This window comes from Oryza glaberrima, chromosome 7 (assembly GCF_000147395.1).
Source record: "Oryza glaberrima chromosome 7, OglaRS2, whole genome shotgun sequence".
NCBI classification, from domain to species: domain Eukaryota; kingdom Viridiplantae; phylum Streptophyta; class Magnoliopsida; order Poales; family Poaceae; genus Oryza; species Oryza glaberrima.
This window is the reverse complement of record NC_068332.1, coordinates 10,525,971-10,536,870: the sequence shown is the minus strand read 5'-3', so window position 1 is coordinate 10,536,870 and position 10,900 is coordinate 10,525,971. Positions and strand designations below refer to the sequence as shown.

At 42.5% G+C, this 10,900-nt stretch overlaps 1 pseudogene; it reads left to right on the top strand.

Moving 5' to 3' along the window:
- Nucleotides 1-3,139: 3,139 nt before the first annotated feature.
- Nucleotides 3,140-10,386, top strand: LOC127780050 (4-hydroxyphenylacetaldehyde oxime monooxygenase-like; annotated as a pseudogene).
- The last annotated feature ends 514 nt before the right edge of the window (nucleotides 10,387-10,900 follow it).

The window sequence follows — 10,900 nt, the reverse complement described above, 5'->3', positions numbered from 1 at the left end:
CCGGAATTAACTCATCAGTGACGGTTCGGAAGAAAAACCCGTCACAGGTAACCTCACTTGTGACGGACTCGCAAACGTCGGACCGTCACAGGTGACCCACCTGTGACGGGCCTTTACTTTCGAGCCCGTCACAGGTGGGTCACCTGTGACGGCTACTATAAACCGGAGATCAACACCTCTGGCAGGCCTTTATTTAGGGGCCCGTCAGAGATGAGACACCTGTGACGGGTCCTAACTGGCCCTAGGCTAGCTGAGATCAACACCTCTGACGGCCTTCTATTAACTTGCCCGTCAGAGGTGGATGTCACCACTGACGGCCGGCCACCCGTCAAAGGTGACTGGACTCACCAGTGACCACTAATCACTGACGAAGCCCAAAGCCGTCAAAGGTGAGGGTTTGGGCCCATCATAGGTGACCTTGGCTAGTGTAGTGGTACACAAAGTCTCCTTCACTGTGCGACAAATGCCGTCGAAATGAAGCCAATGTATGCACAAAATTTTCACATTTTTTTTCTGTCTGATCGTCTGACTTTATGTTTCTTATCTGGAAAACACATGTTTCTTATCTGGAAAACACCGGACAGATGAAATGGACCTGAAAGTTCTGCTAGCCGGTCACTGATTCATATTCCAGGCTAAGCTTTGCTTCAACCACTCACTTCTGGTGATTGTTAAAACTAGCCATAATTGTTTGTCCGTATTGCCCTCTTCTACAAACTAAATAACTAATGTTCGCACTTAGCCGTGAAAATAATTAGAAGTTAAAGTATATTCCATAAAACTACTTAGCCGTGAAAATAATTAGAAGTTAAAGTAAATTCCATAAAACTACATATATGTTGGTAAAATTATCATAAAACTACAAATTTAAAATAATATATCTCTAAACTACAGATTTTACTCCAAATTTATCTCACTACTACATAATTAAGGTATCGCAAAACTATATATTTAGTAAGAGTTATGAAAAGTTATATGTTTACTACCGATTTTATCACAAAACTTGGATGTTTATATGTCAAACATAACATCACTAGTGTTATGGATATAGGCCCTAAAATTGATAGTTTTCTGATAACTTAGCCTTAAATGTTTATTTTTTTATTTATATGGTGCTAAATCTATAGTTTTGTAATAATTTGAACGAAGTATACGTAGTTTTATGAAATTTGTTCTATGATTTATAAGGGACTAGCTATACAATTATTAGACAAAATTTCTACTAAAAATTTATCAAACTTAAATATATACAATAGTAATGTAATTACATTGTAACTTACATTGTAACTTATATTTAATTACAATGTAATTGATATGTAACTTTCATGTAACTTTGAAACCGTTAGATTTGCTTTAAGATTCATGCAAGTGGAGAAGAAGAAAATCACAACGCACACACAACTAAGGGGATTTAGTCCCATAACCTCTACTTCGTAAAAATAGCATGTTATCGCAAGATTTTTTAAAAGTTACATGCAAGTTGCATTGTAGGTACATTCAAGTTGCAATGTAATTACACTATGATTACACTATTTTTACATCTATCAAATTTTTCGGAGAAACTGATTTATAATACAATATCACTTCCTTGTTAAATAAATTACTACCGCTTTTTGCATTTCATTAAGAACATGCAGGTATCCAGCTTATTCATAAGGCCGTTCACAATGCATCTAGGTGGCATTTGCCTCAACCTTCCACATAAAAGATTCTATGCCACATGTACTTCTCCCTTGACCAAAGGAAGAACGGGGAGCCAAAATGGGTCACTCGTTCCTCGTCAAGAATCTGTCAGGGAGGGGAGAGGAAATCGTCGCTCGGCGGTCCTCCCGAGATGCTTCGTTGCCTTCAATGCGGGAGTTTGGAGAGACGGCGACCGGAGTTGGAAGGAGCATACCGGGAGTTCGTTGTCACCCCCGATCTCGGTCGTTGAGCTCCGCCGCTGCCGCCGACCGTCGCCTTCGCCACCGATAGAACCGTTGGGGAGAGGGAGGCGAGCGGCTCCATCATAGGGAAGAAGGGTCGCCGCCTGATCTACGCCTCCTGTGGGATGAGAGGGGGGCAGCGAGCAGGGTCACTGCCATGCCCCCACTCCGCATAGCACCGCCGAAGTTCCCACTGTCCCCCTCCCCTCGGCGGCCCACGGCTCCGCGCCGTCGCTGCCAGATCAGGGCGAACTCGACGGCGACATCGACGGCGTCTTACGGCCCCGACGAGGAGAGGCCCCGGCTTCCCGCTCGCCACCGTCGCTGATTGGGCCTTCTCGACCCCTCGCCGCTCGTCGTCGCCCGCTTTGTGTCTGCTGCGCCGCGCTGAAGGAGGAGAGCACGTGAGTTGAGGAGAGAGAGACAGGGGAGAAAAGGTAGGCGTCGGTTGAGGGGAGATAGGGAAAAAGCTGAGAAAATGTGTTTATTTATGTGGGCCCTACTTAAGGCTACATAGCACTGTGCAACTTGTGACTAACAATATTCTTGGGTGTTAGTCTAGGTGACATATGAGGTCCACCTAAATGTATGGCCGCACTGCTATCCCCGCGTTCGTTGAGGGAGGTTTAGTGAGAAAACACATCATTTTCTGCGCGCACGCTTCCTAAACTACTGTTAAGTGTGTTTTTTTAAAAAATTTTCTATAAAAAAGTCGCTTTAAAAAATCATATTAATCCAACTTTTGAATTTAAAATAGTTAGTACTCAATTAATTATGCGCTAATGACTCACCTAATTTTGCGTATCTTCCCAATCTTCTCAATCCCCTTCTCCTCAAACTCAGCGAAAAGAAGATTGGGAAGATACGCAAATCAAGGTGAGCCGTTAGTGCATGATTAATTGAGTATAAACTATTTTAAATTTCAAAAATGGATTAATATGATTTTTTAAAGTAACTTTTGTATAGATTTTTTTTCAAAAAATACACTGTTTAATAGTTTGAGAAGCGTGTGTGTGGAAAACAGAACTAACTTTCACACAACGTGCTGCTGCCGAACACAGATTTCAGGCGATCAACAGAATACCATGTCATACATAACGGATTACAGATGATGAAACAACAGTAAGGAACACTTCTTCTGCCTGATCTGAGGCGATCAAAAAAGTCTACTCCTACTTGACAATTGATCCATATATAACCACATCTCAGCGCCAGCCGGTCGGCAGAAAGCATTCCATCACCACTACACATCGTCCAAGTCCAGCTAGCCAGCGGACAATTGATACATATATCAACCACTACAACCAATGGCTGACGATTTTTCAGTTATCAGCTACCACCATGGCCGCCTCTTCTTCAGTTATCAGTTGCTGTGCTCTTTTTCTTCCTCCTCCCCCTCCTTTACCTGCTCTTCCTCAGGGGCAGCAATGGCGAAGTACGGGGCCGACAGGGAAACTCTGCTTCTGCTCCTTCCCCGCCGGGGCCCTGCCGCCAGCTGCCGGTGCTGGGCAACCTGCTCCAGATCGGCAGCCGGCCACACCGCTACTTCCAAGCCGTGTCGCGGAGGTATGGCCCGGTGGTGCAGGTGCAGCTCGGCGGTGTCCGTACGGTGGTGGTCCATTCGCCGGAGGCGGCCGAGGATGTTCTCCGCACGAACGACGTGCACTGCTGCAGCCGGCCGCCCTCTCAAGGCATGTTTATAAAACAGCTTACGCCTTGTTATTTTCACATACTTCTTTTAGGGCCAGTTTGGTTTGAACGGAATTGAAGTGAATTGGAGGGGATTGAGGGGGGATAATTTCACACCGTAATAGATATGGAACAAAACCCCTAAAAATACGATTTGACAAATACGGACAAAACTCTTTTCATAGTCGGACAATCAGCAGGTATGCGAGCGCATACTTATAAAAATCACGGCTTTCATAGGTGGGCACTACACCTACTAAAAAATCAGTTTTCTCACACGGCCTCGTAAGCCACCAGTTTACGCAAATGAGTCTCCTATGTCAATGGTGTGAAAATGGGTTTTCACACTCGACGCGCTAAGCGGACCGACTAGAGAAAAAGAAAGAAAAAAATATAAATATATGTTTATGAAAAATTATCCAAACTACTCGAATATCTAAGATCAAAATCGCAAATCCATCTGAGCCGCATGAGCTCATTCACGACATAGCTAAATCACTATCACAAAAAAATAATTCACAGAGAAATTCACAAAGCAGCAGTGCTGACGACGACGACGTAGCACCAGACCGAGCCTCATGAGCTGCTCCAACGCCAACACCGACCGCATGCTCACCAGTCGTGCTATGGTCCTCCGCTGGATCTGTAGCCACCAGTTTACCCAAATGAGTCTCCTATGTTAATGGTGTGAAAATAAGTTTTCGACGCGCTAAGTGGACCAACTAGAGAAAAAGAAAGAAAAAAAATATAAATATATGTTCATGAAAAATTATCCAAACTACTCAATTATCCAAGATCAAAATCGCAAACCCATCTGAGCCGCATGAGCTCATTCACGACATAGTTAAATCACTATCACAAAAAAATAATTCACAGAGAAATTCACAAAGCAGCAGTGCTGACGACGACGACGTAGCACCAGACCGAGCCTCATGAGCTGCTCCAACGCCAACACCGACCGCATGCTCACCAGTCGAGCTATGGTCCTCTCCGCTGGATCCGTGTATCGTCGTTGCTCTTAGAGCAGGTACAATAGCCCAGCTATAAACATATTTTAATGAGATAAAGGATGAGAGAGAAAAGCAGTGGATTACAGATCTGTAGCCAGCTGCAGCACGGACTTCAAGACGCAATGTGGGTATGACAGGTGGGACCATATATTAATAGTATAGTAAGCAACTATTGTATGAATTGGCTATTAGATTGGCTATAGATGAATTGGAGCTAGTAGTAGCAGCTATACTATTAAACCTGCTCTTAGAGATACTGCTGCTCCGACAGCCATCACGGTGGCGTGCGTAGCCATCGATCCCAAGGCAACCGCCTCTCCCATGCTCTCCAGGGATGGATCCACTGCACACGTGGCCTGGGGCGGTGGATCGATCTGCCCATTGCGAGGCTTCTGGCACCAGATATGACTGTCACGAGGGTGTCGTTACCAGATTCCTCCAATCACGAATCCCGACGAGCCATTGTAGCTACTCCCATCGAGTAGGTTTGGAAGAGATGAAGGTGAGCTAATAATAAAGAGGACGTGAGAGAGGGGAGATGATAGAGGGAAACGAGAGAAAATAGATGGGAGAGATAGGATTTGTCTTGGAGAAGAAAAAATTATAAGGAGGGGTGTGTAGCCGAAATTACTTTCACTTGAGCCAAATTATAAGGAGTACAAACATCAAAATTATCTTTTAAATTATAGAAAATTTGAGTGAATTTCTCTAGTGGTACACAAAGACGATGCGATCTAGTAAAAAACTCATAAAACTCTCATTCCAGTACACGAACATGTGTAGGTGCATGTGAACCATATCCAAAATATGATATAACACCTAATGTTGCTGACTTGGACCCCTGATGAGGTCATATCGGGACGCGAGGACAAACATAGGAAATATGAGGAAATTTGCATGAGGTTATACCTCATGTTAAATTTCCTTCAAAATTTATATAGAATGAGGTATTTCATACAAATTTTTATAGAATATATTTCTTTTATTCAAATAGCTATATAGAAAAAAAAAAGAGGTTTTCATGGCAGCCGGTGAGATGAGTAGACGCGAGACGGCGAGATTGCTGGCAAGAAGGCACTCCAGTGAGAAGATGACACCAAAACCGATGGAATCTGCGGCAGGTGGTCGTGGTCTGCAGCGGCTACGGCTGGGAGGTCAGCTCATGCCCAATGGTGGTTGCGACTTGGATGGCTGCGGCGCTGCGGCAGGAGATCAAATAGGTGGTGGGCTGGGGCAACCTGACTCCCGCAACAGCGATGACAACATGAAGCTCAAAGTTAGTTCAATCTTTAAACTGGAGACAACCTCGAATTAGCTGCTAATGGTTCGATCTGGCCACGAACTCATTTTTTACGTTATGGAGAGTACCTCTAAATCTGCAACAGGAAGAAATTCTCAACAGGAATCACATCAGTAGAAATCCACGAACTCATTTTTTACTTTATGGACTGCAGTACTCACCGTATCTGACTCGGAGCCATATTGCCTTGGCCTGCAATGGTGCCAGCTCGCCTATCACTGCTCCTTCAATCATCACCAATGTCTACTAGCACTAGCACAAGTCCCCTTCCGTAGTTCCGTATATGGATCCATTTTGCGCCCTTTGGCCTTACTCATCAACCAATCAATTAGATTGAGACTTTCGTCCTTGGACTCAACCACAGCTATTGTGAAACTGATAATGATCGTGCAAATAACCCCCACACTTTTTCGTCCATAGACTGATAATGATCGTGAAACAGAGGAAGGAAAGAAACAAGTGTGGGGTCATGCCTTGGCCACATGCATGCTGACGTGGCAATCTAATCACCATCTAAGTCAGCAAGATTTAGACATGGTGTCCTGTTTTCATCATGGCTCGCACGCACTATATATACACTATACAAGTTTGTGTACTGCAGTTTGTGCTTTGCTAATTCTTGTACTAAATCCTCAACCACCTCATATGTTTATGTACCATCGACTGTAATTTACTTAGGAAATTTTATAATTTTCTTATGGTATTTTCTACTAGCATCCGTTGTTGTTTATCTGGTGAAGCTCCGAGCCATCAACCTTGAAAACCAAGAAAAGGTCCTAGTTGAGCGCCATAAATATCTGAAAACATATGCTCAAGAGCTAACAGGTGGAACCGACAATAGGGATGGCACAATCGACCACCGCCTATAAAAATCGATTTGCACAGTCGGCCATTTTTAACAGATCCGTCTACGAGAAAAGCTTATTTTCATAAGCGGCCCTGTTGCTACCGGTCATCGTCAGAATATTTTTACATTTGGAATTTCTTTTAGTCTGCTTGCAAATATGATGTGAGTACGTGTCTGAGAAATTTTTTTTATAGTGATATGAATTAAATTTTGTATAATTAAAATGATATATTGCATTGACATTTCAATCTTTTTTTAGGTTACGATTTTATTGTAAATATTATAGTATATATACCCCCTCCGTCCAAAAAAAACCCAATCCAAGCTACGAATCTGGACATATGCGTGTCCAGGTTCGTAGTTAGGGTTTGTCTTTTTTTGGAACAGAGTAGTATGAGTAAGACTCAGTACTACAGAGTATATTTCACAGATATAGTTGTTCCCTGTTTGTCATTTTTCGCATGCATAATGTTACTCCCCGCGTTTCAAGTTATAAGATGTTTTGATTTTGGTCAAAGTTAAATTGCGTTAAGTTTGATTAAGTTTGTAGAAAAAGTAGTAACATTTTCAACCCAAGTCAAATTTATTATGAAAATATATTCAATTATTGATTCGATAAAACTAATTTAGTATTACAAATATTACTATATTTATCTATAAACTTAATCAAACTTAAAATTATTTGACTTTAACCAAAGTCAAAACGTCTTATAAGTTATAATCTGAAACGGAGGGAAACGGAGGGAGTATTAACTAGTACCATTCAGGTCCACGAATGCTGAGCTACAGCTACCTGGACGTGGCCTTCGCCCCCTACAGCGACTACTGGCGTGAGATGAGGAAGCTCTTCGTCGTCGAGCTGACCAGCGTGAGCCGCGTCCACTCCTTCGCCTATGCGCGGGCCGCCGAGGTCGCCCGCCTCGTCGACACCCTCGCCGCCTCCCCGCCAGGCGTCCCCGTCGACCTCAGCTGCGCGCTGTACCAACTCCTCGACGGCATCATCGGTACGGTGGCCTTCGGGAAGGTGTACGGCACGGCGCAGTGGTCGCCGGAGCGGGCCGTCTTCCAGGACGTGCTGAGCGAGCTGCTGCTCGTGCTCGGCAGCTTCAGCTTCGAGGATTTCTTCCCGTCGTCGGCGCTGGCACGGTGGGCGGATGCCCTCGCCGGGGTGGAACGGAGGCGGAGGAGGATATTCCGGCAGATCGACGGCTTCCTCGACTCGGTGATCGACAAGCACCTCGAGCCCGAGAGGCTGAGTACTGGGGTGCAGGAAGACATGGTCGACGCGCTGGTGAAGATGTGGAGGGAGCAGCAGGATAGGCCATCTGGAGTACTAACGCGCGAGCATATCAAGGCAATCTTGATGGTATGGATTTAGTTCGTTTCATTTCTATGCTAAATTTCGTCTCTTTTTTCATGTCAGCATTGCGGATCAGATGTGTCGATATCGTCCATATTCCACTATAATTTGTCAAGTTTTACAACATTACGATTGCTCCGTTCTCTAGCTAGGTTGGAAATATATTTTGCGTCTCACTAATGGCGCATAGAGTTCGTTATTGAAATTATCCACCATATACTGTTAAAGCATAAGTGAACAATGCCAGCTTTGTTTGTATCTTTACACTAATGGCGCTAGAAAAACTATTTTCACAGTCCTCTCATCCTTAAATACACATGACCAAAATAAAAATGCCATGCATTAGGTTGGCAAGGGGAGAGGGGTCAAGAGTTGCTTGTGTAAACACATTATTACGTGAGGTCACCTAAAATTAGTTGGTTATTTTAGGCGGCCACCTATGATAATATAATTTTCCCACGTAGCTCTTCTAAGAAATCGTCTGTCGATTTATTTTACATGTCCAGTGCTTTTAAATACCCGCGTGCTCTCAACTGTTGAGACACCCACCCGTGTGTGTCTTAATACATGTGTGTGTTTGTCCTTTCGTCTTCCTCATACCACTACTTCAACTACTTTCACTTCTATCGGTTATTGTGCAAACTCTTTGGAAGAGGAACCGCTAGAAGCCAATCATATCCTACACTACCAAGCCACACCACGCCACATCCCTCACCTACCACTGTTCATCTACTTTTCAATAAATAGAGGGCAATGCGGGTTTTCTCAGAATACTCTCCCTCTCTGCATTAATCTACATCTCATAAGGATTGCAATTCTTTAAAAGGGGTTTCAGTAAGGAATATAAATGACCTAGATGCCCCTTGTTAAATAAGGGATGGTTGGGAGTGAGAGGGTATGTTTGGTGATAAGATGGGAAGAAATTTAAATGGGAGATGATTGACGACACAACTAGTGTTCTAGGGTGATGATCTTTTCGGAAAAAAATTTGAATTCTAGAATTGTGTTCTTTTGGGGATGGAGGGGTAGGTAAAAGTGACCTTGACCCTAGGTATTTGCTGATGAAATTTTAAAAAATTACAACAAAATTTCAATTCATGTGTGTGGCCGAGGTGAACATGCATAAATATGGTGGGAAGTGCCAAATATTTTGGATGAAAAATGATTGGTTCTTAAGCTAAAGGTAATTTATTAGTTTATGAAAACCTACACATAATTGTGTCTATGGAAGAAATGCGATGGTTGTGTCTTCAACAGTCCTCTTCCGTGCATCTTAGATATTTTGCATGTGGTGGCTAGAGAGAGTTCTTTTTGTTGTATTCCAGAAGCTAAAGCGCTCTGTGAAATTCTGTATGGGTCACTCTCCTTGAATGGCTAGTTCTCCTTAGTGGTGTCTCGGTTGCATGTCCTATTTCGTGATTTTTTTTAGGAAAAAACAACACATAAAATTCTAGTATGAATTGCCTTATTTTCAACAAACTACACATGGGTGTCCCATAGCCCACTACTAAGCCTGTTGCAATTCAGATATATCACATTGTATCATATACTCGGATCACACTTTATCTTTCAGAATACATTTGCCGGAGGAATTGACACAACTGCTATAACTGCAATTTGGATAATGTCCGAGCTCATGAGGAATCCAAGGGTGATGCAAAAGGCACAAGCTGAAGTTCGCAACACCGTGAAAAACAAACCACTGGTAGATGAAGAAGATATCCAAAACCTCAAGTAACTCGAGATGATAATAAAAGAAAATTTTAGGCTGCACCCACCAGGGACCTTGTTGGTTCCAAGACAAACCATGCAACCGTGCTTGATTGGTGGATACAATGTGCCATCAGGAACAGGGGTGTTTATAAACATATGGGCAATGGGAAGAGATCCTATGATATGGGACAATCCAGAGAAATTCTACCCAGAGAGGTTTGAGGACAGAAATATCAATTTTAGAGGCTCCAACTTTGAGCTTGTTCCATTTGGCTCAGGGAGAAGGATTTGTCCTGATGTTGCCATGGCTGTGGCTAGTTTAGAGCTTGTAGTGGCCAATCTGTTGTATTGCTTTGATTGGAAACTTCCAAAGGGAATGAAGGAAGAAGATATTGATATGGAGGAAATAGGGCAGCTTTCTTTTCGCCGGAAAGTGGAACTTTTTATTGTGCCTGTGAAACATGAACAATATCAGCTTATGGGACCCATAAATTAATATGCAATTGAAATAAATTTCCTATAATATTTTCATCTCATAGACATATTTTATTTTTCCCCTTATAGTTTTGTGTTGTCATGCTTTAATTCTTTAAAATTTTAAGGAACAACCTAGATTATGTTGTTTAGCTATGGCATTGGCCTGATTTTCATACCTTATTAAGTTATTATTTAAAATTGGTCCATCAACTCTCAAAACTATTCATGTTTTATCTATGGGCCTAATATAAGGTGGTTCTTTTTTTTTTTGATGATATGGAATTTATGTGGAATCTAATGGACAAAGAGCGATGATGGTACTGTACTAAATAACCAATACAAGAATCCACATACTTTCTCTCTATATGTGTCTTCCACCTTATATCTTCCATATATTTATTTATTTGTTTTGATTTTCCAGCTAAAATGATAAATAACGCATATTGGAAGATTTGGGTGCCACACGGCATATTAGCTATCAAATCAGGAATAAAAGCATATATAAAGAAAAGAAGTTAGCTGACATGTGGAATAATAGTATGTTTTATTATTATGTTCAACACAAATGTCAGGTGATTG